A 25,704-nucleotide genomic window follows, 5' to 3' on the forward strand; every position below is an offset into this window, starting at 1 on the left:
TTTCTGGAGACATTTTTAGTAGTCATAGTTGGGAAGGGCAATGTAGGTGTCCAGTGGGAAGAGGCCAGGAATGCTGTTAAACATCAGCCTGCTGCAACAGAAAATCAGCTAGCCCAAATATCAATTGTGCTGAGGTCCATGAAACCTGATTTAGAGAAATAAAGAGTTATTCTAGGCTTTTAATCAAGACAATCATATGTTGCTATAGGCAAAACATAATGAATTATAATTGGATAGAGTCTTTCTTTGGTTAGTTATCAAAAGAAACAGTGGAAAATAATCATCATTTCCTATGGTAACCTCCTTCCCAAAGTTTTCTCCCAAGTCCAAGACTTTGTTTTCATTTGATCTATTTCCAAGTCTTGAACTGCATGTCAGAGAGGAAAAATCCAGACTCATTATCCTCCATATTGAATTTTTAAATTCTTAATGGCAGATGGCACTACTGCTGGTGTCATTGTCCACATTATGCATGCAATTTCTGCAATCAGAATTCTGATCCTTGATTTCTGAACCTCCCTGGAGTTTGTTGTGTTTCTCTTATGTCTAGGTGATTCTATTGGTTCCTAGCATGCTGTATGGAACTTGCTTTGATTGAACTTCTGGCATCATCTACTTTTCTGTAGTGGGGAACTCTAATTCCTTGGGCCTCACCTTGTGTTCACACAGCATTGGCAGAAAGTTCCTCCTTAGCTTAAGATACAATTTGTTGTCCACATGATAGCCCATGTGAGATTTAAAAGCCAGATGCAATGGCACACTCCTCCCTGAATCCCAGCGGCTCGGGAGACTGAGGCAGGAGGATCATGAGCTCAAAGGCAGCCTCAGCAAAAGTGAGGCCCTAAGCAACTCAGTGAGACCCTGCCTGTAAATAAAATACAAAATAGGGCCAGGATGTGGCTTAGTAGTTGAGTGTCCCTGAGTTCAATTCCCAGTACCCCCCCAAAAAAGAGATTTAAAGATAAAACCATGTTACAGTTTTTTTCCTGAGTTCTTAATATTTTTCATCAGTGATTTTTAAAATGTGTTTAAATTTAGAAAAACAATACATATTTTTTAAAACCAAAATGATACAGAAGTCTATAAGGCAGAAAAGACAAGTTGCCTTAACCATAATTCATAGTTTAGTACAAGGGTAGTCAAATGTTTTCATTAAGGGCCAGAGAGTAAATATTTTGGGGTTTGCAGGCCAGTGTTCTCTGTCACAGCTACTCAGCTTTGTTACTGTAGCCACAAAGTAACCCTTGAAAATAAGGAAATGGGTAGGCATAACTGTGTTCTGATGGCACTTTGTTTAAAAACAGGATTTGGTCTGTGGGCTACAATTTCCAACCCCAAGTTTAGTATGTCTTTCATGACCCCTTCTAATGAACATATACATTTGAGCATAAATGGCATTGTTGCATGTATCATGTATCACCTGGAAGTATTCTTAATTTTATTTTTAAATTTTTAATTTACAAATAATAGTAGAGTCTCTGTTGTTTTTAAACTATTATTTTGCGTTGACTTTTTGATGTAGTTTAGCATTTATGAATCACTTTGGTCAAGCTTATTAATAAATCTTGGAGCCCTGTTATAGGTAGCTACAAGTGCAGAATCGTTATCTTTCTGGTACTTTTATCATTACATCAATATTCTTCACATCTCTAGTATTGCTTTTTACCAAAATAGCTACTTTGTCTAATGTTGGTATAGTTGCTTTCTTTTGGTTAATATCTGCTTTATATAAATGTATACATACATAATGTGTGTGTATCTTTTTTTGTATCATTTTTCTTTCAGCCTTTCTATTTTTTTTTTTTTTTTTAATTTTTATGTTGCTGGGCCAGGGCCTCCTGTGTGCTAGGTGTTCTAGCATGGAGCTACATCCCCAGCCCTATTATATTTTTGATATGCTTTTTATTAGTAGCATTTTTAATGAAGTCTGGTAGTCTTTGTATCTTGATTGGAACATATAACCTGTTTATATTTAATGTAATAGTTGATACGTTTGAGTTTAAACCTACTTTTTGACGATTCGCTTTCTATTTTTTTCCTGTTTATTCTATATTCCTTTTTCCGTTTTATTGCTCTCTTTTTAACTGACTTCACTTTGTCATTCCATGATATACTTTCTACTATTCCGTTTTTTTGTAGAAATCACCACATACATCCTTGACTTATCAATGTCTAATATAAATTAGTACCTTGTCCTTTTCCTGGACAATGCAAAAACTAGGACAAACTTGACTCCAGTTGGCCCATCCTGGCACATATGCCACTCTTAGTTTTTTAATTCTAGATAGATCTTAAACCCTCAAAAGATTATTATCATCGTTATGTACTCAAAGTTCATCTAGATCTTTTTCAACCTTGCCACTATTATTTGGAGCTAGTAACTCTCTTTTTTTTTTCCCCCTGAGGAGCTGCTGCCTTTTGTTGTCACAGGCTATTTAACAGATGCCACTAGCACCTCCCCACCAGTTGAGACAACCAAATCTGTTTCCAGACATTACCAAGTATGGCCTGCCCTGCAGTTGAGACCACTTACGCAGATTTACCTAACATATTTATCCTATTCAGTTCTTCTCACTCCTTCCTTATCTCCAATCTTTTTGAGGATTATTTTTCTTCTGGTTAAGGAATATCTTTTAGTATTTACTTCTGTGCAGAGCTGTTGAGGATCAGTTCTCTTTTTGTTTTTCTGAAAATGTTTAGATACCACCTTCATTTTGAAAGTATATATTTTCTGGATATAGAATTTTAGGTTGAAAAGTGTTTCTAGAGCATTTTGAAGATACTCTTCCTATATCTTTATTGTTTCTGTTGATTCTGTTGAGAAGACATATCTCAAACTAATTATTTCTTCTTTAAAAGAAACTTTTTCCCCCCTGACTGCTAAGATGTTCTCTTTGTCTTTGGTTTTCAGCTGTTTTGCTCCGATGTACATAGGTGTGGTTCTCATATCTGGGATTCATAGGACTTTCTGAATTTGTGTCCTAATGTTCATCAAATTTAGGACCATCTCAGCCCTTATGTCTTTGCACACAGGTCTATCATGCTTCTCTCATCTCCTTGTCATGACTGCACTTACTGGTGTGACAGCCTCCTCATTATATCTTCAATGTCACTTTGCCTCCTAATACTTTTTGTTCGGATGCTTCACGATGTACTTCAATCATTCTCTTCACTCATCTTTTGGTTCATTAATACTCTCTTCAGCTGTAGTTTATGTACTGTTAACTCCAGCTATTGACTTCTATTGTTTCTTTTTATTGTTTCCAATTCTATTGAAATTTTTACTCTTGTCTTTTACTTTTTTAATATATTTATTGTGTTTGCTATAAAGTCTGTGTTTGAAGAATAGTTTTCTGGACTCTCTATTAATCATCTATTATTTCTTTAGGCTTGTAGTCATGTTGTTCTTTTTCTTCATTTGCCTAAAGACCTTTGATTTGCTGCCAGACATAGTAGGAAAATTACTGAAAAATAGGATTTATGTATTTTCTATCCAAAGATTTACATTTTTGGTATGAGGTTGAGGGCACTACCAATCATACACTGAATTATTTGAAGCTGACCTTCTATTTAATAATTACATTTTGGTTCCCATTTGAAACTGCCAATTTCACCAGCACTACTGTTCTCACCACCCCCACTTTTTGGCCCTTTTCCTTGTTTTTATCTCTCTCCTGCCTCATCAGACTGTTCTAAAGGTCTGCTAACATTCTCAGCCACCTCTTCTGGAATCCACAGATTGCTCCAGAAGAAAAGCTGTTCCAAACCTCCCTGGATTTTAGGCCTAATCCAAACACAGGTCCTGTTGTTTTTCTCATCTTCCTACCTAGTTATTGTCAGCAGAACAATGAGTCTGACTTGCCTTGTCAGAGCAGCTCCTTAAGGTTCATTTTGCTTATTGCAGAAATATGTATCCTCTTAGAAAAAGTTACAGGTTGCAAAAGTTTGTGATTCTTATGTGTCTAAAAATACTTTCTATGTGATTGAAAATAGAATTATGGTTTCAAAATTATTTTAATCATTTTTCCATAGTACTTTGCAGATTATCAGCCCATTATTTTCTTATTTAGTGTTGATGAGACATTTGACTTGAAATCTGATTCACATCCCTTTGTAGAAATTTCTCTTCCTATGATTTTTTTTTTTAATTTTTCAATGTATCTTTGATATTCAGAAATTTTCCTATGATATGCCTAGAAATAGTTTATTGTTGTTGTTCAGTGTTTCCTTCTTGGGATTAAAAAAAAAAAAAAAAAAAACTAAAAACTTCTCCCTTCAAGCTCTCTTTACTATCCGCTCTGTCCTATTCTGTCCTATGCCTTTTCAAGACTACATTTTCACTCCTTTTTTGGGCAGGGGGTGGGGGTGGTTACTGGGGATTGACCTTAGGGGCACTTGACCACTGAGGGACATCCCAACCCTATTTTGCATTTTATTTAGAGACAGGGTCTCGCTGAGTTGCTTAGTACCTCACCATTGCCAAGGCTGGCTTTGAACGCTCCATCGTCCTGCCTCAGCCTCCTGAGCTGCTGGGATTACAGGCGTGGGGCAGCTACATTTTCCCTCTTTAAACTCAATTCCATCTTCCCTCTATGAAGGACTCCTTAGTTTCTGTCCCACCAGGAATCCACTTATTTCCCAGTATAGCTATTTATATTCATGCACTTACTTGTTTGTAACATATCTTCTGTTATTTCTATGGACTTGGTAAGAGAAAAAGGGGCACAGTGTCTTTTGGTTTGCCCTCTTGAATCTCAGTCATTCTAAACTTCTTCTGCCAAAGTCACCCTCTAAGTCAGGTTTCACCTGTGTGGACTTGCCACTCCATCATCTTGGCTCAGCAGCCAGCAGTCTCTGAGGCAGCCCCTGTCCACTTTAGCAGTAAGCTTCATACATCATGTATGTATGTTAATTACTGCAGTGTCAAATCCATTGCTGTAGGTCATTGAAATGACATACTTGAATAGCTTTTTATGATCTACTTTAGTTTCAGAAAAATTAACATGGGCTATATAAAGAAGCCTATTGGTACCTGAAATTGTAAAAGTTAATTCGTAGAGCAAGGTAGCATGTTGAAAAGGAGTAGCATTAGCAGCAGGGGAAAGCAATATAAAAATTTGAGCTGTGGGGCAGAGCAGAGCTAGAATTTGCGGAGGCAAGCGAACTCTGATGGACACACAGCATTAATGCTCTGCAAGGTATAAACTGTGCACACTGACATTTTCTTGGTTTGACAGTCATATGTGCAGACCCACTATCCTGTGAAAGGTGAGGGTCTTGAGAAGGCGGGCCCTGACCTCAGAGCTCGAGGACAAACTCCCAGGAAGGTCTCCGGCATCTGGTTGTCCCAGCCTCCTAGAAGCACCCATTTGCCAGGGCATGGCCTACATGAGTGTGCAGGAGGGTGTGCCTGCGGTGACCCTAGTATTCACATCCCGGTAACTTCGCTCATTCTCTCTTTGTCCCTCAAGTCGACTCATTTTTCTTATCCAGAAATGTAATAGAAATGTACAGAAGTAAATTGACAGATATGTATCTTAATTTTGACAAAATTAGTGTCTCATTAAAATTTTAAATGAATTTTATGAAATGACCTCTTAAAAGTAATTTTATAATTGATGTTTAGGTCCTTGTTATTTTCAGTGGCCTATAGAATTTTGCTTTACATTTAATGTTTGCCTCAAAAAGCAACATTACAGTGGAGTGAATATGTTTCCAGAGCTAAAATTTTATGACACTCTAATCACAATATCATTTTTATCAGTAAAGTTTTTTTCTTTTTAGCACTTTTGTGTTTATCCCAACATTAAATAGCATCTGTAAACTTAATTAACTTATAATTTTTCTCCAAAGTTTTTCATTAATTCTTAAGTAAAATTCTAAAACATTTAGAATTTTTACCTTCTGTTTGAAGTCATCAGCTATTATTTCTCCTTCTCATCACCCAACAGTTTTAAAATGAAAAACATCTTTTATTAATTCTTTGTTTTTTAGGACTTAAAAGTCAAGAAAGAATGAACTCTTCAAATAAATTTATACTTCTAGTCACATAATTCTACCTGAATATATGAAAATAATTTAATTCTTATTCTATAAAGTTTGAAATACTTGGGAAGTAGTCATCCTGGGTTGGGGGGAAGAAACAAGTAAACATAATAATGCACACTTCGAACTTTTAAAATCTATTAGTAAAGAGCTAATTTTCTCAAGAATTAAACATATTTGCACATAAAATACCCAGCTATCAAAATCATTCCACATGCTTTAGCAGAAACTTAAAATTTAAAGCTTTTTTACCTGGAAATCTAAACTAAGTAGACTTTTCTTGGTGTCATTTAAGTCTCCAGCTGAAAATGAAACAAAATGAGAGCTTTCTTTAAAAACAAGAAAGAAGGGAATGTTGAAAATGTTAGTGACTTCTTAGTAAAATCTAAAATAACTCCTTCCCTTGGGAATAAATGCCTTTCAGTTCTTTGTGCAGAAAATCAGCCAAGAAAGTAACCAGGGAAATGGTTACCAAGGGAAATATTTTTTTAAAAAACTCAGGAAAAGTGGAAAACATCAGCGGGGTTTAGGGGGAGTGTTTCCTTTGCAGGCTGACAAGGCAGAGCTGAAAACACAAAAAGGAACTTAAGAAATTTGTGGTTTCATAGGCTGTCTGCATAAAAAGTTTTGAAGTTCATGCCCACCAGCATATCACTTGAGCTTTATCAGTCTGTAGGGATGGTGCTCTTGTCTGACTAAAGGCTGCATGTGTCTGGGATCCCTTTTAAATTTAAATCTCTCATCCTCTCTCTGCCAGCCCACTCTAGTCTCACACAATGTTGTAAACAAAACAATAACTGGCTACATCTAAATGCCATTGGAAATTATGTAACTCCTAACTACTAAGTAATAAAAAGAAACAGTGGGAAGAAGCTGTAAGGCTCCTAATTACCTGTTATTCTGGCAAATTAGTTAGTTGTCTACTTTGGCCTCAGTTTCTTCGTTTGCACATGAGCAAGTTAGAGACAGGTCAGCACTCCACGCCCAAGACTGCTGCCTGCAGGGCTCGGAGGGAGTTACTTAATGCTTCTGACTAAAGGTTCTTCCTCTGTACAGCTGGGATGCGGATATCCTTTTAATTTTTTGTGTGAAAATGAAAGGAATAACATAAGGAAAGTGACTAATTCAGGGCCTGTCATAAACTAGGTAATTACATAAGAACTATCAGGGACACAAATTATTTGACAGAGAAGGGCTGAATTTCTATTTTCACCAAATCTTAAAATGACCTGAACAGACTGAATTAAGATATGGGCTAAGTACATTGATTACCCAAATTCTTGTAAATAATGAAAACTCTTTCATTTTTAAAAATGTAAATCTTCACTGCAGAATAAAAAGTAGTGTTCTTAGAAGACAAGTAATTTTAATAAACTCTTTAAATAAAGACTGAAGGCAGCTAGGTGTGGTGGTGCATACTTGTAATTACAGCAACTTGGGAAGCTGAGGCAGGAGGATTGAGGCCAGCCTCAGCAACTTAGCAAGACCCTGTCTCAAAATAAAAAGGGCTGGTAGAGCACACCTCAGTTCAGTACCACAATTACCACCACAACAGAAATGACCAAAGGTAGGAAGGCTTCATCTGAACAAAGGCACCACAGCACAAAATATGTGAGAGAGGACAGCTCTGTAGGTCTTCCAGGTTTAGGAGGGTCCTGGGGGCAGTGACATTGACTGGGAAGGTATACACAAGAGGTACAGGGAAGAGGAACCGACTTCTCCCGATGTTCCAAGTATTCCACATTTGTCTGCACATGAGAACCATGTGCTGGTCCACTTGGCTGGAGTGGCTGGACAGTGAGGTGGGTGCCGAGAGGAACAGGGAGCCCCCATGTTCAGAGCCCAAACTAGCTATGAATACAACCCAACTCCAAGCACAATCTTGACAAGCTTGGTCTACATGTTCAGAGATTTTGGTCAGTGTTTTATTAATCTTCAATTTTTATTCATAAGTAGATAGTTGGGATTACCAAGCATTTGGAAAGAGTCTAACATTAGTGATGGGAACCCCTTCCCCTGCAATATACATTTACACATCTGATGAGGACTTTGGAGATTAAAAATTTGATAACAGGGGCTGGGGTTGTAGTTCCGTGGTAGAGTGCTTGTCTTGCATGTGGAAGGCACTGGGTTTAATCCTCGGCACCATATAAAAATAAAATAAAAGTATTTTGTCCATCTATAACTAAAAAAAAGTATATATTTTTTTAAAAAAAACTTGGTAACACACAAGAAGCTCAATAGTCATGTTAGGAGATAAAGGTAAGGAAGCCTCCTACAAAATAGGACCAAAGGCAGAAAGGTAGATGGGATATAGAAAAGATGCAATTAAAGGACAAGTCAAGGAAGTTCACCATCTAGTTAGGAATTCCAGGAAAGTAAAATGGAGGGAGTTGTGTGATCAATGGAAAAACATTTCAAGAACATGTTCCAGAACTGAAGGGAAGGGATATCTATTATGGAAGGACCTGGCAAGCGTTCATCATAATAGATGAAGTTTGACCCTCATCAAGGCACATAATTTTCAAATTTAAGAGTGCTGGAGACCAAGAGAAAATCTTACATACTTGAAAGACAAAAAGTAAATCATAGGATACTGGATTACATTGACATCAGACTGCCGAGAACAACTCTAAAATTAGGCAGATAGTGGATAAATGCCTTTAAAATTCTAAAAAAGTTCTTCTCAAAGAGTTGTTTCCAGACCAAAAGAAAAAGACATCTGAGCTCACAAATGGGCAAAAAGCCATAAACCATCAGTTCAGAGAAGAGGAAGTAGCAGTGATCAATAGAATTGCTTCTCAACCTCAGTAATACTCAAAAAATGGTAAATTAAAACATTGTTTTGTTACTACCAAAGAGGAACATTGATGACAAACTTTGGGGGTAGAGTTTGTGCATCTGTATTTTTAAAAAAATTTTTTAGTTATAGATGGCACAATATCTTTATTTTGTTTACTTATTCTTATGTGGTGCTGAGGATGGAATCCAGTGCCTCATATGTGCGAGGCAAATACTCTGCCACTGAACCACAACTCCAGCCCCATGTACTTGTATTTTTGAAAATTATCCAAATAATTTCAGTCTACAGTAGGGCTGAGGACCCCTGCAAATAAAAAATTATGACCTGATTTTAAATACACATATTGGGTTTGTGTGATTTTTTTTTTGTTGTTGTTGATGTTTGGGTTTTTTTTGGAGGGGGTGTGTGTGGATGACAATGACATGCAGTATTGGCCAGTATGGGGGCAAGAGGAAACTCTCCTACTTGAGAACAGCTTAACAATAGCTGTGCTATCTGTTCCCACATAGATACACAATTTCTATGCAAAAGAAACCTCCAGGAAAGTATTCTGAAGCACTATAGCCATAGATTTTTTTTTTAAATAAAAGAATTAACCCTGTTGTATATTGATAGCTTTATGGCAGACCAAGAGGAAAAAAGCAATTTTAAAAATTGTACATTCATTATGTTTTTGCTTTCTTTTCTTTTTTTCTTTTTTTTTTTTTTTTTTTTGTTGGGGTGGGATACCCGGATACCCAGAGTTGAGCTCAGGGGCACTCGACCACCGAGCTACATCCCCAGTCCTATTTTTTTTTTTTTTTTTTTTTTGTATTTATTTAGAGACAGGGTCTCACTGAGTTGTTTAGTGCCTCACTTTTTGCTAAAGCTGGCTTTGAACTCTGGATCATCCTGTCTCAGCCTCCCGAGTCTCTGGGATTGCAGACATGCATCACCACACCTGGCTCTTGCCGCTGTCTTCTTCTTTTTTTTTTTTTAATCTTTATGTGGTGCTGAGGATTGAACCCAGGGTTTTGCATGTGCTAGGCAAGCGCTCTCCCGCTGAGCCACAGCCCCATCCCCTCTTGCCTTCTTTTGATATATGTAATTTAGCATCTTACTAGAGAAGAGGTTGGAAGGATTAAATAAAACCCTTGATAGTAGTTATTTTTGAGTGATGGAATTATGATGGGTATTTTACTAGGTAATTGGGGGGGGGGCAGCAATGTTTCAGGCTTTTTATAACCAGATGAGAAAAGAATAATATTTTAAAAGAATATAAACAATCAGCAAAAAAGTAGTTCTTAAAAGAGTGAGCATAGAGGAGTAATGGTAACTACCATGCTGAGATTGACATGGTTGCAGAAAAACAAATTTTACAATTTCTGAAGTCACTGCTCTAAAAGTTTGTGGTTTAATGGACTGTTACATGACTCCTTTTGCAGAAACTATTTTAACCACAGGAGTGCATGGAAACTGCTGGTATTACGTTTTCTTTGCCCCCTTTATTATTGCAGACATAATTATGTCCTGAAACTTGGCTCTGCAGGAACATGATGTTGATCACCAGAAGAATGTGAGCAGAGCCAGCAGCACCCACACCACAGGGTGGTCTGCCTGTGAGGATTCAGACTGGGGATATTTCCTTTAGGTGCCATTTTAAAAAGGTGATCTTTTCAGTGTTTTCACCCTATGGTGTAGAATGCCAATGAGTTTGTTTTTATTTTAAGGGTGAAGTTGTTGCAACATGACAACTTTATAGATATTAATCCCCCAGAAAAAGCTAAATTTTGGAGCTGTTAGATAGGACCACTGAGTCAGGAGCCTTATCTTGCCCCAGAGGTATTTTAAGACTATCCCGGCCTTTCTTGTGGCATAGTTCAAAGCCTTTTAAAGAATTCACAGGGAAATGTCACAGTTGTTTGTTTCCTTTTGTTAAACTTGCCCTCACAGTGGAATAGTTAAGTGAGTGATAATGTAGAAATACGTCATGATTTATCTAACCATTCTCCTATTGATGGATATTTGATTTATTTCCCCTTTTCCCCTGAAATAGAATGTGCTTTTTGAGTTTTGGTACATGTTTCTAGTTGCTCTCCAAAACGATTTTGATATGCCCTCACCAGAAATATATCAAATGCCCATTTTCCTGCCACTGTTTTTTAAAATGATTTCTACATTTTTAATGGTAATGTATATAAGCATAAATTTTTAAAGTGCATAGTTTTCTATATTCTGAACTAGTAAATTGGGCGATTCTACCCAGCCCCCTTGCATTGAAGAAACTAAAACTGCTAGATCACATACAAAAACATCTTAAAATCATCTGTGAGATGAGAAGATGATGTAGAATCTCTGGTTCCAGATCTAGGAGATAACTGTGAGAAGACTTTGGCACTGGGAATGTTTACTAGAATATTAAAGAGCAAAAATATAAATGGAATTTTATAAAACAAATATGCAATACACAAGATCAGCAAAACCAAAAGTTTATTTTTAATATTTTTTTTAGTTGCAGATACACACATTACCTTTATTTTATTTATTTATTTTTATGTGGTGCCAAGGATCAAACCCAGTGCCTCACACATGCCAGGCACACTGAGCCACAACCCCAGCCCCTAAATCCTTTTTTTTCTTTTTTTTTAAGTCCATCACCTCAAATACTTAAATTTATTTCTCCTGTCCAACTGAAACATTATACCCTTTGACTAATATCTCCCCAGCCTCTGATAACCACCATTCTGCTTGCTGTTTGAGTTCAGTGGTTCTAGAGTCTGATCATGCAGTATTTGCCTTTTATTTATTTTTGCAGCAAGGGGAATCTAATCAAGGGCCTTGTACTTGCCCAGAAAGCACTCTACCATTTAGCTATATCCCCAGCCTTGTATTTATCTTTTCTGTGCCTGGCTTATTTGATTTAGCATAATGACTTCCAGTTCAATCCATGTTGTTGCAAAGGATAGGGTTTTGTCCTTTTTTATGGCTATATTAATAGTATTACATTACTAATGTAATGTAATACTTTTTAGCCATAAATAGTACTTACCATATTATCCATTCTTTAGTTAGTGGACACTTCAGTTACTTCCATTTCTTGGCTCTTGTGAATAGTGCAGCAATAAATGTGGAAGTGCAGATATCTCTTTGACCTACTAATTGTTATTTCCTTTGGATATATATTCAGTAGTGGGTTTGCTGGATCATATGGTAGTAATGTTTTTACTCTGTGGGGGAATTTCCATATTGCTTTCCATAATGATTCTCTTAATTTACATTCCTATCAAAAGTATGCACGTGTTTTCCTTTCTTCATATCCTTGACAACTTCTGTTATCTTTTGAGTCTTTGATAATAACCATTCTATTCTAAATTCTAAGTGAGGTGTATCTCAATGTGGTTTTAGTGTGCATTTTCCTAATGAATAGAGATGTTGAGCATTTTTTCATATACCTCTTAACTACTGTTATGGTTTGGATGTAAGATATTCCCCCAAAAGCTTATGTGTAAGATAATGCAAGAAGGTTCAGAAGAGAAATGATTGGGTTGTAAGAGTCTTAACCCAATCAGTGAATTAATCCCCTGAGAAGGATTAATTGACTGGAACTGAAGTGGTAGGGTATGGCTGGAGGAACTGGGAATTGTGGCTTTGGGTAGATATTTGTATCTGGCAAGTGGAGATCTCTCTCTCTCTCTACTTTCTGATCGTCATGGGAGCTGCTTTCCTCTGCCACATTTCTCCACCATTATGTCCTGCATCACCTTGAGCCCTGAGGAATGGAACCAGCCTCTTGTGGACTGAGACCTCTGAAACCATGAGCCCTCAAATAAACTTTTCCTCTCCTATAATTGTACTGGTCGGGTCTTCTAGTCACAGTAGTGAAATAGCTGACTATAACAACCATTGTATGTCTTCTTTGTGAAATATCTGTTCTGATTACTTTCCCATTTTTAAAAATCAGGTTATTTGTTTTCTTGCTATTGAGTCCTTTGTGTTCCTTATATATCATGGATAGTAGTCTCTTATCAGATGTATAGTTGGCAAATATTTTCTCTTATTCTGTACATTGCCTCTTTACTCTTTTGATTGCTTCCTTTGCAGTGCAGAAACCTTTTAGTTTGTCTGTTTTGCCTTTGCTGCTTGGACCTTGGGAGTCATATCAAAAAAATAATTGCCTAGACCAATGTCATAGAGTTTTCCCCTGTTTTGTTTTAGTAGTTTCAGAGTTTAGGGTCTTATGTTGAAGTCTTCATTTCACTCTATTTTTTGTACATGGCATTAGATGTGATCTAATTTCATTCTTCTGCATGTGGATATACGATTTTTCCAATTTAGGAGAGTATCCTTTCTCTGTGTTCTTGGTAACTTTGTAAAAAATCAACTGGAAACATAGATTTATTTCTAGGTTTTTCTATTTTGTTTCATTGGTCTCTGTTTATAAGCCAGTAGTATTCTCTTTTTGTTCCTCTAGCTTTGTAGTATAATTTAAGTCAGGTAATGTGATGCCTCCAACTTTGTTCTTTTTACTCAAAGACTGTTTTGGCTATTTGGAGTCTTTTGTGTTTTCATATGTATTGGGGGATTGAATTCTGTTTATTTGAAGAGTATCATTTGATTGCATCAAATCTGTAGATTACTTTAGATAGTGTGGATCCTTTACCAATATTTTAATCCATGAACATGGTATGTCCTTCCACTAATTTGTGTTCAACAGTACTTTTTAAGTTTCAATGTATAGATCTTTTACCTCCTTGGTTAAATTTATTCTTTTGGTTTTGGGAGATATTTTTAGCTCTTGTAAATGAAAATATTTTCTTATTTTTTTTCCAGATAGTTTGCTGTTAATATATAGACACTACTTAGTTTCCTGTATTGATTTTGTATCCTACAATTTCACTGAATTCATTTATTAGCTCTAAGAGGTTTGTTTTTGTTTTTTGTATCTTTAGGATGTTCTGCATATAAGATTGGCTCATCTGCAAACAGGAACAATGTCACTTCATTTTCAATTTGAATGCCTTCTATTTTTTTCTCTTGCCTGGTTGCTTTGGCTAGGACTTCAAATGCTGTGTAGAATGGAAGTGGCATCCTTGTCTTGTTCCTGATCTTAATGAAAAAGTTTTCAGCTTTTCATTATTGAGTAGGATGTCAACTGTGGGACTTGTCACAAATGACCTATTCTGTGTTGAGATACATTCCTTTCTACACCTAATTGGTTTAGAGTTTCTATCATGAAAGGATGTTGGATTTTTGTTACATGCTTTTTCTGCGTCACAAAAGTTTATTTTTAAAAAATAAAACTAATGTTTAGTATGACTGATACACAAAGGGAGAAAGCACATTGTTAATGTGAGAATTAGAAAAATTGCTATAGCTACAGATTCTGAAAACTTTTAGAAAAGAGGATATTATAAGCAACTTTATGCCAATAAATGGCATATTTAGATGATTTGAATAATCCCTAGAAAAATAAAACTTGACAAAATTATCCCAAGAAGGAACAAAATCTGAATCATCTATAGTTATTTAAGGAAAACGAATTATAAATTTAGTCATTACCAGAAAGAATACCACAGGCTATATTCTTCATGGTTAAATTCTTCCAGAATAACTATACTACAAATTATCAGGGACATTATCACAAAGGAAAATTATGTAAGTCAATTTCACTAACAAACAGATTAAAAAAATAAAATATTGGGGCTGGGGTTGTAGCTCAGTAGTGGAGCATTTGCTTAGCATGTGTGGGGGACTGGGTTTAATCCTCAGCACCACATAAAAATAAATAAAATAAAGGTATTGTGTCCATCTACAAGTAAAAAAAATTAAAAAAAAATATTAGCTCACCAAATCCCACAATATATAAATAGGTTAATATATCATAACTACACTGGGTTTATTCAGATAAAATTCTAAATACTACATGATCAAATAAAAGTACTTAATAAAATTTAACATCCACTAATGTTGAAAGAAGAAGAAAAAAGCATATAATTGCCATAGTAGGTATTAATAGAAGGAAACTTTAGTCTCACAAAGTATTCTTGAGTATCTTCAAAAGTCACAAGATATGTTCTAGCTCTATGTCCAAAAGGAGTAAAAACACACACACACACACACTAAAACTTATATATGAATAGTCATAGCTGCAGTATTCATAGCAGCCAAAATGTGGACACAACATGAATGTTCATCAACTGATAGATAAATGTGGCATCTCCAAATAATAAAATAGTACTCAGCAGTTAAAAAAAAATCAATCGATGGGGGCAAGAATGATAGTAGAATGAACTGGACATTATTACCCTATGTGCATATATGATTACACAACCTGTGTAACTCTACATCATGTACAACCAGAAGAATGAGAAGTTATACTCCATTTATATGTGATATGTCAAATTGCATTCTACTGTCATGTATAACTAATTAGAACAAATTTTTAAAAAAATTTTTTAAATCACATGTGGTAGCACAGACCTGTAATCCCAGCACTTGGGAAGCTGAGGCAGGAGGATTGCAAGTTCAAGGCCAGCCTCAGCAACTTAGTGAGACCCTGTCTCAAAAATAAAAAATAGGGCTGGGGATAGCCCAGTGGTTAACTGCTCCTGGGTTCTATCCCCAGTACAAAAGAATCAGTAATACATGCTATAATATGGATGAATTTTAAAAAACATGTTACATGAGGGGCTGGGATTGTGGCTCAGAGGTAGAGCGCTCGCCTAGCATGTGCAGGGCCCTGGGTTCAATTCTCAGCACCACATAAAACTAAATGAATGGAATAAAGGTATTGTGTCCAGCTACAACTAAAAAAATAAATATTAAAAAAAAAACATGCTACATGAGAGAAGCTAAACACAAAAGACCACCTATTGGATGATTCCAGGTATATGAAAAATCCAGAATAGGCAAATACATATAGAGAGGCACATGAGTGGTCACCTGAAGTGAGTGGGTGATGGGGTGAGAGGGTGGGGAGTGACTGTTAATGAGTACAGGATTTCTTTCTGGGGCAAGTAAAATGTTCTAAAAATAGGTGGCAGAGGCTGAGGGTGTAACTCGGTGTTAGAGTTCTTATCTAACAAATATGAGGTCCTGGTTTCAATTTCTAGCATTTAAAAATAAACAAGTAAAAGATGGTGCTGCTGGCTCCCAACCATGAATAATTACACTAAGACCCATTGAGTTGTATACCTTAAATAGTGTAGGATTTTTTGGTACATCAATTGTATCTCAATATTTGGGTGAAATATTAAATTTTTTCCCTTTCCAGGTGTAAGTCCTGGCCACTACAGTAAAGCAAGAAAAACAAGAAGATGGAATAAAAGGAAATAAAGCAAAGAAAGTTATTATTATTTTGAAATTATGTGACTATGATGTACAAAATCCAAAAGAATTCAGTTAAATTGTTTTTTAAATCTTTAGAATTTTTCAGATATATAATTAACATATAAAAGTAAATTGCAGCTGGGAAAGGTGCCACATGCCTATAATCCTAGCAGTTTGGAGGCTGAAGCAGGAGGATCCCGAGTTCAAAACCAGCCTCAGCAGCAGTGAGGCGCCAAGCAACTCAGGGAGACCCTATCTCTAAATAAAATACAAAATAGGGCTAGGGATGTGGCTCAGTGGTCATGTGCCCACGAGTTCAATTCCTGATAACCACCCCAAAAAAGTAAATTACATTTTCATATAGTGAAAGAATGAAATCAATGAAAAGACATATTTTAAAGTACCAAGTATTTTTAAAAAATATATGAAATACTTAGGAATAAATATAACAAAATTGCAGAAGTATCATTGGATAAATTTATAAAGTTTTGAGGGAAATCAAAGAAATCTGGAAGGTGGGGAAGAAGAGAAAGAGACTATAATCGGGATGAAAACTTCATTGTTGCTAAGTTATCATTCATCCTTCAACTGATCTTTTGAGTTGATATAATCTGAATCAAAAGTCTTAAGAGTGTGTGTGTGTGTGTGTGTGTGTGTTGTGGAACTTGACAAATTCTAAAATGTATCTGGAAAGGTAAAGACCAAAGAAAGGCCAAGGTATGCTGAAGAACAAGACTGTATGACTTTCCCAAATGTCAACTCATTATAAAAAAGCTGTGCTGCGTTAGACAGTTCCTTAACCACAGAAGGATAAGCAGTACAGCCACTGGCTTTGTGAGAAAAGAGGCTCTGCTCATGGTGGGGACCTCTTGCCTCATGTGGATTGTTTAAAAAAAACTAAAGAGGGAGACACAGCTGACTGCAGATAGGAAAACAGGCTATCAGCTTGATCTATTGTGCTCCAGAGACTAGTACTAGAGTCAAAAGAGACTGATTTGGGCATAATGAAAAAATAAAGCCCAGCACAATGTTGCATGCCTGTAATAGCAGCTCCTTGGGATGGTGAGGCAGGAGAATTCCAACATCAAGGCCAGCCTTGATGTTGCCAGGTGCTACCCTGTTCTGTGATCTAGGTTCCTCCAAGCTCCTCCTTCAACTGCATGTGAGCAGTTATTCCTCGTGGCAAAGTTACTCACACAAGCAGCATCTGCCTTCCAGATGTCGGAGCCAGGGAAGAGGCCTGGCTATGTAAGCCCTAGAAACATTTGAGCAGGGAATTCTGGGATGCTAGACCCACCATGTGATCTAGAAGTGTTCACTGTGGTGAGCATGTAGATGCCTGGTTTAGTGGAGAGGGCATAGTCAGAGACCCCTCCTGTCCAGGTCTAAGTGTGATACTGGGATTGGAATACAAGGGTAATTATAAGTGGAACCTGTAGCTTTCAGTCAAGAAAATATTCTGGGGCTGGGGATAAGGCTCAAGCAGTATCGCGCTCGCCTGGCATGCGTGCGGCCCCGGGTTCAATCCTCAGCACCACATACTAACAAAGATGTTGTGTCTGCCGAAAAACTAAAAAATAAATAAAATTCTCTCTCTCTCTCTCTCTCTCTCTCTCTCTCTCTCTCTCTCTCTCTCTCTCAAAAAAGAAGAAGAAAAGAAAGAAAAAGAAAATATTCTGAGAAACATATAATACTGTTGTATGATAAGGAGTTTGATAAAATAGCCTCACCTAAATGTGATATATATCACAGTCCCCCAAAATGATGCCCCAGGTTTTTAAATGTACTTTGCTCTTGAGATAATAGAAAATATACTGTAAGCATAACACAAATCACAATATTTTTAAATAATCTAGTTTGGAGGGGGAAGAAAGAAGTAGATAAACCTGTGAGAAGCTGGTAAATTCTAATATGATTAAAGTAGGCATCATTGTGAACTTGTTTGTTGCAGCAAAAGGTCACACATATATGTAGAAAGGCGAATGATTCAGTGATAAGTCCTTCGCCCTTGGGTTGTGTGGTTTGCTGATCTGGTCTTCAGCATAAATACACACCTCCCCAGTGTTCTTCCTTTGGATTTATAACCCAAACATGAATGCCTAGTCTTGAGCTGAACTAACTAACCCGTCTGAAGAGAGTAATATCAGAGTCCAGGAACCAAGTGAAGGACAGTGACCATCCAGGTAGGGTCACAGTGTAGCCTGACAGCATCCTTGAATCAGAAGCATGGTAGTTTGCATAATCTTTTTTGTTTGTTTGTTTGTTTCTCAGACTATTAACATGCTCAAACTTCTCTGCCAGCCAACATTAATTTTCCTACATCTTGTTTGCCTATTCTCAAAATGCCAAAATATTCCTTCTTTCCATTCTCTACTCAATTTCTTGAAAAAATAACCTACGGGAAATGCGTAAGCATATTCACTCCCATTTACTCTTTATTCTCCTGCAGTGCTGCTACTGCATTTATTGCTCTGGGGAAATTGCTCTCTTGAAAGTCTGATTGGCTCCAAACCTATTGAATCAGACTTCTTTTTTCTTGTCCTTTCCTTATTGGCTACCCTATTCTTGGAGGTCAGTGTGCTCTTTCTTCCATGACTCTTTCTGAATATGTCATACTGATCCTCTCGCCAGTGTCCATACCTTAAACATCGATGTTCCTTAGATCCCATATTGGCCTCTTGCTCACTTGTTCTCTCTCATAGTCTGTTTCATTTATTAAACATAATGGAGTACCTCCATTAATCACACTGCATTAACATGCTAATGAGTTGTATCAGTCACATGGCTCTAACATACCCTAATGGTTACATATCCATTTTAAGTTCTAAGCTATTTTCTGAGCTTATATCAAAATTGCTGACTTTCAGTTGGTCACCTTGGCTTGGATTTCTCCCAGGCTCCGCATCACCATATCCAGAAGAGAAAGACCTACTATCTTCCCTGCTGTCCCTCCAAACTTGTTATTCCTTATTGTAGGTACTTCATGGAACTACAGACATGCAAGATTTATGTAACCACAGGTTTTATTGGTTGGAGGGGTTTTTAAATTTATCTTCATCATTCTTGTTAACAGCTGGTTATTTAAGCTTAGGCTTGGAAGGATATAGTGAGTTTATATTACATCTCTACAGCCAGGAAATTGTTTTGCTTATCCTAAACAACCTGTTTTAAAGCTTGTACTGTTCTGACAAGAGTTCAGGAAGAGTTTAAGTTACAGGAGAAACTTATACAAAGAAAAGTATATTTGGTGTTTATAGTTTAATTTCCTTTCTCAAAAACCATATTGTTCCTTTTTTGCTATACGAATGCACATTTGAAACTAAAAATGTAATTTTTTTTTTTTTTTTTTTTTTTGGTACTGGGGATTGAACCCAAGGGCACTTTACTGCTGAACTATGTCACAGTCCTTTTTTATTTTTATTAGGTTCTTGCTCAGTTGCTGTGAGTCTCACTAAATTGCTGAGGTTGGCTTTGAATTTACAATCCTCCTGTCTCAGCTCCCTGAGTCCCTAGGATTTCAGGCATGCACCACCATGCCAGGTTTTATTCAGCATTTAAATAGCTTTGTAGATTTTAAAGTAACCTAGGAACAGACAGTCTGCTCATTGGCAGCATCAGGTACTGACCTAGTCCCCCTCAACATTATACATGACGATCGATGGAGGGAGCCAGCATGCCTGAGTACCTCCTGGCTGCCAGATGCCTGGCTCTTTGCTGGGCACTGTACACATGTACTCTCAAATTCTTAAACCTAATGACATGCATTATTATTCTCCAATTTATGAATGAGGAAAACTAAAAACATCACAGACGCTAAATGAGGAAATTAAACTTTGGTGAGTTAAACTACCTAACTTACTGATCAATTAGAAAACTGCAAATGAACCCAAGCTGGTCTGATTTCCTTTTCTTGCACTCAAGGTGGAATCACCAGTCAGCACTTCTTTCTCCAGCAGACTGACTAGCACATTAACAGGCACCTATTCTCATGTGTATCAAGGCCTCTCCCTCCCTCAAATCCATAAGATTCAGTTGAAAATCAGATTGCTTTGTACCTGGAGAGAAATTTAGTGACTGATTGCTGCCGACAGAGTAGGTCAGGCCTCAGCTGGGTCACGTGCCTCAGCAAAGCCAGGATGAGTCACGTTCTCCTTCTGGGACTCAGTCTTCTGATCTGTCATGTAATACTATTAGAGAGATTTCCTAGGTTGTGCCTCTTTTGCATTCCAGGGTGTGGTATTCTTGCTTTAGAAAGTGGGCAGCTGTAGACATGGCCTCTAGAATTGTTCTTTTCCCTGTAATTTTTCTTCTGCAACTCCTGAAGCCCATGTTTAGCGTGAGGTTGGTGAGAGGATTGCACATATGGTAGTTTTAACATTTGCTGGGAATAGGGATTCTTTTCCACTGATACACTGTCTGAAAGAGATGGCTATAAACCAGGACAACCACAATATTTACAAAGGTATTTAATGAAAAAAAAAAAAAAAGACTTTGGCAACTAACATAACCCATCACTCATGAGGGGATAAAAAGACATTCACTTGAGGTTTAATAAATCAAAACAGTGTGTTTGTCCACAGCCTCATTTTTTCCCCATTATTGGTGGGTGACATCATCATTTTCATTTCCCTTAGTATCTTTTTGTGTCCAGGAAAAGGAAAAACTAATGTTGACTGCATTTATTATGCTGTATTTAAAGAGAATTTTTGTTTTAATTCTGCCATGTGTTTGAAGGAGGTCTTTTCTTTCCTTTGCTTTTGCTTTTCTTTTTGTGCTGAAGATCAATCCAGGGCATTGTGCCTGCCAAGCACATGCACTACCACTGATCTACACCCTCATCCTCAGGAGGTTTTCAATTAATTTCTTTTCTCATTTTCCCCAAAGAAACTCCAATCTTTTTTTTTTTTTTTTTTTTTTTTTTGAGAGAGAGAATTTTAATATTTATTTTTTAGTTTTCAGCAGACACAACATCTTTGTTTGTATGTGGTGCTGAGGATTGAACCCGGGCGAGCACGCTACCGCTTGAGCCACATCCCCAGCCCAGAAACTCCAATCTTTAAAAACAAAAACAAAACAAAAAAATAAAAACACTAAAATTTGTCCTTGTTAAAGCAGAAGGAAAAAATTGGAAATGGTTAGAAAATATAGAGATGAGAACAAAAAGGCATAATCACAACACTGTTGAGATAAGTAATAGTATTTTATAATATAATGTTCTGCTGTGCATACCTCTGGTAGAGTGAAGAATTTAGGCATGCCTACTTATAGGTTCAACCTCTGTCATGCCACACAGGGAAAAATTAACATTAAAAACAATTAAGTATCATTCTTTTAAAACCTCAAGTCCCCTCTTTCTGAGCACATTCTCTTTTCAGTCCCTTCATTAAATGTCATCTCTTCCAAGAAGTGATCTCCAGCCCCACAGTGCTCTCTGCACGCCAGGCACACTACTTTGCCAGTGCTCCTTTCACCCTGCTTTATATTATGAATGGTAATTTTCCTTGTTTTCCCCAAATAGTACATAAATTCCTTGAAAGTCACACATATTCCTATCAGTGATTAAGTCATTCATCAAACTTTTATTACATCTCGAGCTGATTGCTGAAATCTGTAACAATAACAGATTTAAGAAACTACAGTTGATTATAGTCACTACTCTCCGCTAGGGTATCAAACAAATCACTGCCTCTGAATTGAATAGTGTGATCGTGCTGGGTGTGCAGCACAGTGGGAGCATGAATGCTCAGTATTTCCACGGTCCTTAACCGCTGAGTCACCACCCAGCCCTTATTATTTTTTGAGACAGAGTCCTAAGATGCTAAGGCTGGCCCCGAACTTATGATCCTCCAGCCTCAGCTTCTTAAGTTGCTAGGATTATAGTCGTGTGCCACCATGCCCAGCTAACACTCCATTCTTTTTTTTTCTTTAATTTTTTTTATACTTTTAGATGGATACAGTGCCTTTATTTTATTTGTTTATTTTTATGTGGTGCTGAAGATCAAACCCAGTGCCTCGTGCATGCTAGGCAAGCGCTCTCCACTGAGCTACAGCCCCAGCCCAAACACTCCATTCTTTAGGTGTTTTCAGCTCCCCTGTCTTATGTCTCACTCCTTAGTCCTTTTTACTGGTTGTTCCTCCTCCCGCAGGGAATGAACATGATCATGAGAGAGGAGGTTCAAAAAGAAATTGTCTGTATCATGCAAGGAAGGATTTGGAAATGATATAGATTTACCCAAAGGCTGTGAGTGGGGGAAAAAAAAGTAACTGAGTCTACATTTTGGAAAGATCTCACTAATTGTAGTATGGCTTAAGAAGTCTATTAGAGGCAGTGCACTTTTAAGGCTACTGTGGTTATCCAAAAAAGGGAGAAGACTTCTTTACTCAGGTAGGGGCATTCAATATATAATTTGGAGGTAACATCAGCAGGACCTAAGATGTAGTTGGATATAGGGAAGGGGATGGAAGAGGAATCAAATATATGAAGCCAGGGTTCCTGGCATATTCAGCTGCATTGTTGCCATTTCCTGAGGTGATCACAGATTTACAGAGAAAGAGAACATAATCAGTTCTGCAAAACAAAAGAGAAACCTGGGGAAAATATATAAGATTTCTCAGAATGTGTATAGATATTACTGAAGCCACAAAATTGCATGAGATCATAGACCATTATATATAATAAAACTGTTTGTCAAGGTTTTAAAAAATTAGAGAAACTAAAGAAAATTTTAAAACTCCCTCCTATCATGAAATATGAAATGATAAACTGTTTATGTCATTTCACTAACTTCTATAAAATGTCAAGCCTTTATGTTTCTAGGAATCTATCCTACAAAAATTTTTGTACAGAGAAATTTTTTTAAAATCTCATACATGGGTATTTATTGTAGTACATAAAATAGTAAAAAATTGAAAATAGTCTAAATGATTATCAATAGAGATTTGGTTAAATTATATTAGAGGATTCTGGGGAAATGGCACAGTAGGAAGCATCAAGAATCTGTCTCCCTGCATAGACAGTAGTTGCACAGATACAGTCAGTTTGATGTAACTATTTTGGAATTCTGGAGTCTCTTGCAGGCTTGCAGCATTCAGAAGAAGGCTTAGATAGTAAATTGTAGTTGATTTGGTCAATTTCAGCTCTGAGCATAGTAGCAGCTATGGGGAAGGGGTTCCCCAACCTAGTCCCATGGCAGACATCTGTGCTTAATGAACCTGGGGGATCAACATTCTCCTCCTTGTATCAGGAATTGGTGCTCTGACTGCTGCTTCTGATCACGGAGGAGCAGACAAAGAGGCAGCTTTTGTGGCTGCCCCTCCTCCCTTGTTACAAGCCACCCACTTCCTACTAGAGCAACTTCCAGGGAACATAAAGGACTAGCACCCTTCCCCCCACCTTTTTTTTTCTTGTCCCCCTTTAAGATCCAGACACGGAAGACCTGGACATTAAAAAGTAACTGCTGGAGCTGGGGCTCACGCGTAGAGCGCTTGACTAGCATGTGTGAGGCACTGGGTTCAATTCTTAGTACCACATAAAAAATAAATAGATAAATAAAGGTATATAAAAATTGAAAAGTAACTGTATATACAGGGAAAATTAGAAATTGACCAGGCATACCCCAGAAAAAGTACCAGTTCAGACCTGAGAAGATATAATTTTATACCCGAGTCTGATCTTTGTCACAAAAACACTCTATAACCACCAAAATAACAAAATAATTAAAAAACAAACCCTATAGAAGGGAGAGAATCTGACTTCTTGTGTTATTACATTATTAGATTCATATGTCCAGTTTTCAACAATAAAATTGTAAGGCATATAAAGAAATGGAAAAGTATGGCCTATTCCAAGAGGGAAAATAAATCAATAGAAACAGTTCATGAAAAAGACCTCATGGCATATTATTAGAAAAAGACTCAAAAACTGTATTAAGACTGTTCAAAGAACCCAAGTAAAATGTGGGAAAAAAAATGATGAATGAGCAAAATGGAAGTATTAATAAAGAGATTGAAAACTCAAGAAACTGAAAGAAATTCCAGAGAGGAAACATACAACAGAAATGAAAAATTCTCTAGAGAGACTCAAAAGCAGATTCGAAGAAAATAGAAGAAATAATCAGCAAACTTATTTAAGACGATAGAAAACACTGTCTGAGGAGCAGAGGTAAAAAGGACTGTTAAAAACTAAGTGCTGAAAGAAAAAAATGCCAAGGACCCCATATCCAACAAAACTATCTTTCAAATATTATAGAGAAATTAAGATGTTCCTGAGTAAACAAATTCCTGCTACACTTGCCCTGAAAGACAGGCTTGAGGAGTCCTACAGGTGAATGAAAGGACCCTAGATAGTAGCAGAAAGCTATATGAAGAAATAAAGATTTCAACAAGGTGAATACGTGGTAAGTTATTAAAGTTTATATTGTGCTTGTGACTCCACTTTTTGTTTTCAAAATTGATGAGGAGGCTGAAGGATCTCAAGTTCAGAGTCAGCCTCAGTATCAGCAAGGTGCTAAGCAACTCAGAGAGAACTTGTCTTTAAATAAAATGCAAAAGAGGGCTGGAGATGTGGCTCAGTGGTCAATTGCCCCTGAGTTCAATCCCCACTAACTGCCCCCCACCCCCCCAAAAAAGATTGAAGAGACTAATGCATTTTTTAAAACCAATTTTTAGTACAGAAGTTACTATTGTTATAATTTTAGCTTATAACTCCACATATTGTTTCTATATAATTTAAGAGCTTGATGCATTTCAAAGAATTATTTGTGTTTTGGGGTTTACCACATATAAAGATGTAATTTTGTGATATCAACAACCAAAGGGACAGAGCTGTCAAAGGGGCAGATTTTTGGTTGTTATTAAAATTGGGCTAATGTAAATTAAAATTAGAATGTTATTGTAATCCCCTTGGTAACCACAAAGAATACCTATAGAAATACCAAAATGGAAATAAGAAAGAAGTGTAATGTTTTACTAACAAAACAGACTTCCAAAAAGTTAATGAAATACAAAAGAAAACAATAATGCAAGAGGGCAAAGAAATAAAGGGAAAATATATACACACACACACACACACATATATATAATATGGCATGTATAGTGGCACATGCCTGTAACCCCATCTACTTCAGAGGCTTAGGCAGGAAGATGGTAAGTTTGAGGCTAGTCTGAGTAACATAGTGAGACCCTATTTCACGTACCCTCCAGTATCGAAAAGTATTCAGTAATAGCCTTTGCTGCAACTTTTTTCCTGATAATCCTTCTTCTTCTGAACTTTCTTTTTCTTTCTGACTAGAGTTCCTGGGCTCTTATCAACACATGCCCTAACTGCTCTTGGTTCCACTGGGGTGCCTTCTTCCCTTAGTAATTTACTTAACATCCCTTCCATATTTTCGTCACAAAGACAATACAACATTTCAAGACAAAACAAGACACAAACATACTGTATCAATCTTCTCCATTTTCTCAAAATGGCCATTTTTCCTCTCGTCCTATCTGCCTAGGGACGAGCAGATTTGCTCCCGCCCTATCTAGGAACGGGCAGCTTTTTTTTT

The 25,704-nt window shown here is 36.9% G+C and overlaps 2 protein-coding genes across 4 annotated transcripts in view; one reads left to right on the plus strand and one right to left on the minus strand.

Moving 5' to 3' along the window:
- Positions 1-7,055, minus strand: part of Ecm2 (extracellular matrix protein 2) — a 32,931-nt gene extending 25,876 nt beyond the window's left edge. For 2 of the 3 annotated variants that reach the window (XM_076837359.1, XM_076837357.1), the window contains exons 1-2: positions 6,938-7,055; positions 6,298-6,347 (exon numbers count right to left, since the gene is read on the minus strand). The gene's annotated coding sequence lies outside the window, so the exon portion shown is untranslated. Of the gene's footprint in view, positions 1-6,297; positions 6,385-6,937 lie in introns of those variants that run through there. The other variant, XM_076837358.1, reaches the window with a different exon arrangement.
- The window catches only part of Cenpp (centromere protein P), a 227,122-nt gene that overhangs the window by 171,068 nt on the left and 30,350 nt on the right, over positions 1-25,704 (plus strand). The gene's annotated exons all lie outside the window — the stretch shown is intronic.

This window comes from Callospermophilus lateralis, chromosome 17 (genome assembly GCF_048772815.1).
Source record: "Callospermophilus lateralis isolate mCalLat2 chromosome 17, mCalLat2.hap1, whole genome shotgun sequence".
Taxonomy (NCBI): Eukaryota; Metazoa; Chordata; class Mammalia; order Rodentia; family Sciuridae; genus Callospermophilus; species Callospermophilus lateralis.